Here is a 4256-nt window from a genome sequence, read left to right on the forward strand (position 1 = left end):
AAGTTGCAGCTGTTGGGTGCTGGGAGCGTGGACCTTGGTGAGCCCAGGAGAGCCAGAGAGAACACAAACAGCAGCTGACAAGATAGTACGCAAGAGTTATCAATGATTAATTCAAACAGAACATGACGAGAAGGAAAACACTTTGGCAAACGTTTTTAAAACACAGCTACTTTCCACATAATCAAAGCAATCACAACCTGTTCTGAGCACACAGCACTTCTGGATGGATGTCAGCAGAGACTGGGGAGCTTTGAGAGGCCCCAGGGTGGTTAATGGGAGAATTAGCACAATTCAGAAAAGACATTAATTAGGTCAATCTGCAGTTCTGAAAAAAAAAAAAAAAAAAAACCTTAGCACCTCTCCAATGCTATTAGTGAATTAATGACCCCAGCTGCTGAACAATAGACAAAGATTAACACAAAAATTTGGATGATGAAAGCCAACTTTAGAAGGAGAAGTGTAAAGAGAGAGCTAACAAAGTTGGCAATTTACAAAAAGAATGATGGGAAGCGTGCTTATGAATTATAAAAGCAGACAATGAGAAAGTGAATCTTTTCTGAAAGAACTCCTCATCATGTCTTACAGCTGAAGTGAAAAGAGAGAATACGACCAACAACAGTGAGTATGGACCTGTAACTTCTCTAAAGAAGGAAGTGTTCGTTCTATAGAAAGGGTAGATTGGCTCACTAGTGCATGGAACTAAGCAGTATTCCAATTATTCCTATAGTATTTATTCATTTGTTTTAGAGATGCTCTTATTCCGAGGCCCAGGGTAGCCATAACTATGCCTGCCTCAACCTTCCATGTGCTAGAATGATGCATATGAGCCACTGAGCTCAGTTACTTTTCTGAGTTTTAAATTAAATTAGTTCCAACACCAAAACACCCACACCAGGATGGAGTGGTAAGTCTTTCTCAGCAGGCTTTTTTGGGGTCTTGCATGATGCCTTAAAAGGAATGTCCTTTCTTCATTCCCAGGTCATTTCCAAGCTGTTGCTCCTTGAGACTATTAATGATCCTTATTATTCTGTACTTTGTGAGGCAATGCTGCCTAGGCTAGGTGTAGTGACACAAACCTTTAATTCCAACACTCTGGAGGCAGAGGTATGTAGGCTTGAACTTTTTTCAGACCTACTTTATTTGGGGTCCTTTAATGCTTATTCCTCCCTTCCAACCCACATACCCTAGACAGGGGAGAATGAGGTTAATGGGAAGAGGAGAAATAGACCTTTTTTGGACTCAGTTCCTTGGAGCAGTTCCACTCTTCATAGTCAGTATTCCAGCAGACTCTTTAAACAGCAAACTAACAATTCAGCAGAGGTGACTGCAACTGCAGAAGCAGGAACCCTGAGCAGCAGCCGCAACTCAGAACCTGGAATTATCTGGAGCGGTTTTTTTTTTAGGAGCACCTCAAAGCAGAGTGATGAACAGCCAAATGATAGGAAAAGGTGCCAAAACCAAAAAGCCCAGCTTCTTGTTTTGAGGATATGTGTGTGTGTGTGTGTGTGCGCGCGCGCGCGCGCGCGCGTGTATGTGTGTGTATGTGTGTGTGTGTGTGTGTACACACACACATATATATATAGAAAGGGTATATATACACACACACACACATGCACACACACACACACACATATATATACATACACACACACATATACATATACTAGGTTGTTTATCAGTTGATAAAGATCATGCTCCCACAAGGCAACTGTGGGGACCACACAAGAACAAGAGCTCTGAAGGCAGCTGCTGTGCGGCGCTGCTCCATGAGCATTCGAGTGTGCTCAAACCAACATAGAGGGGGAAAGTCAGAAGTAAGAAATGGCGGGGTTTGACCCTCTTAATATACTAGTCATAGACCAATATAGAAATGATCAGCCTGTCAGGAGGTCTTGTGTGGTTTAGCTTAACCTGGACACCAAAATATGGAGTCTACAAAACTAAAGAGAACCTTCTCCTCCAGCTCACAGAGTTCTCTGGAACCAACAGGTAACAGCCAGGTTAAACAGGAGAACACTCTCTCTCTCTCTCTCTCTCTCTCTCTCTCTCTCTCTCTCTCTCTCTCTCTCTCTCTCTCTCTCTCTCTCTCTCTCTCTCATACATACACACACACACAGACACATTAATTTGCATCAGGAAATTAAAAAAAAAATACATGTTAAGAGTCATACACAAGGTATAAGAGTGCCCAACAGACCAAAAAGTTGATAATAAATAATTTCCCCAGCTTTAGAAAGATAGAGGCACTGAATCCGGATCAGCTGCTGCTGCTGGGACAGTAGTTACGACCGGCTGGGTTAGCGCTGGGTCCCATCTCCACCACCGACCAAGGGCAGTAGGCTCTGCCCATCGCCTCTTTTTGAGACCTGGCGGTCAGCCCCATGTCATGGGCCTGGAGGGGCAAAGAGGACGAGGGAGTCGGAAGCCCCAAGCCGCGCCTTCCTCAGGGGACATGGGCTACTTGGATTGCCACGAGCTGGAAGTTGACATTGAGTCCAGGATGAGGGCGGAAGTCGTGGAACTGAAAGAAGAATGGTAAGGTGAAGATGTTCCGATACCTTTACCAGAAGATAACAGCACATAGACTAGATGTAACTGGTCCAGACAGCCAGCCTGGCTCATTAGAAGTTAGTGGAAACAAAGTACGTAAGAAACTATCAGCCTGACCCTGGATCCTAGTGGAGGCTCTACGCGGTCAGATGATTTGGATGAAGGTGGGGAGGATGACCTGGAATCCTTAGACACCCCAGAGAACAGTGATGACTTTGAGTGAGGAGATGATCTTCCCAAACACAAAGCACTACTGAAGTCACTGTGGAAGGCTCGGCTACTGCTGGCTACACAGCCACAGAAGAAAAGGAAGATGGATGCCACTGGTGCGTGTTCAGGATCAGAGAACAGGACCACAGAGCAGATATGAAAGCAGTCAAGCCCTACAGAAAAGTAATTAGCCATGGAGGCTATTATGCGGATGGTTTAAATGCCACCATTGTATTTCCTGTCATGAAGCAGCGAACTGCATGATCATTTGCTTAAACGGTGCAACAACTCAAAGGAAGATGTCCAGTCTAGGATAGCTCAGGAGATGCCACCAGCAGATTGATAGATGATTAAGGAAAAACCTAAACTAAAGTCTCTAATCATGGTCCACCCCTCTTGGTTTATCCGAACACTTCTGGCTGTCATAAGACCGTTGATCAGTTCAAAATTCAGTCAGAAAATGAGACGCGTCTTTAATTTGGCAGAACAGGCACAGCTTGTTCCCATGGAGTGTGTTGGCATACTTCAGTGCATCAAACAAGTTGATCAAGAGCTTAATGGAAAACAAAACCAAAAAGTGAGCAGTAAGTTCTGCGTCCTGTCCAGATGAGACAGAGTACCGATCGGACAAGCGGAGCTGTAGTGCAGCGTAGTGCACTCATAGCTCAAGTTCTTATGTAATAATCTGTTACAAAATTTACTTGACTTCTTTCCAAATGGACTCTTGTATAAAGGACTGTTCACTGTTGCTGTGGTTCGCAACTCTTGAATTTAGCTCTTTAATGACTATATTGTAATAATTTTATATTGCTATATAACAGAACTACACTTTATATAGAGCAATTTTTGCATTAGTTTATTTGAATGATGCATCTTCAGTAAAATGTGTGTGTGTGTGTGCGCGCGCAAAGGAAAGAAATAATACATATTTCTTATGTTGGCACTATTTTTTAGTGTGTACCTTTTATCTCATGGAAGAATATCGAGGTAAATAAGACCATTATTTTAAATGTAAAGTACACGTACGATCTTGTTTTTGTAAATGGTTGGATACATTTCCTGGGTAACTTAGGTTGGGTTGTCCTTAAAGCAGAGACATTTAAACTGACACCAAGAAGTACCTCGGGTCATGCATGTGATCTGGTCAGTAGTATCAGTCCGAGCTTCTCCTCACCTTAAAGCACACTGCTCCCAAATGTGGTGGAAGGGCAGGCAGGTGAATGGTCACTTTCCTCTCTAAAGACATGTGTTAGAACCAGAACCAGAGATTGTGAGAAGCTAGTAGTTAGGGTTTGTAATATGTATATAAGGGACATTTTATTTTACCCAAAGTCAGAACTGTTTAAAAAAAGAAAGAAAGAAAGAAAAAGAAGAAAAGAAAGATAGAAAGGAGCCTATCAAGATGTGCTCGCTAATGCGAAGTGAGTTGTGTCCATGTGGGAAGATGCCTGTGATAAGTGTTGATGGTCAGCCGCATCTATAGAGTGGATGGGCTG

General features: G+C 43.1%; 1 pseudogene; it reads left to right on the forward strand.

Annotated features, from left to right (window-relative positions):
• Positions 1 to 2386: 2386 nt before the first annotated feature.
• Positions 2387 to 3370, forward strand: LOC127206947 (BCL2/adenovirus E1B 19 kDa protein-interacting protein 2-like; annotated as a pseudogene).
• Positions 3371 to 4256: the final 886 nt, after the last annotated feature.

Source organism: Acomys russatus, chromosome 24 (assembly GCF_903995435.1).
Source record: "Acomys russatus chromosome 24, mAcoRus1.1, whole genome shotgun sequence".
Taxonomy (NCBI): Eukaryota; Metazoa; Chordata; class Mammalia; order Rodentia; family Muridae; genus Acomys; species Acomys russatus.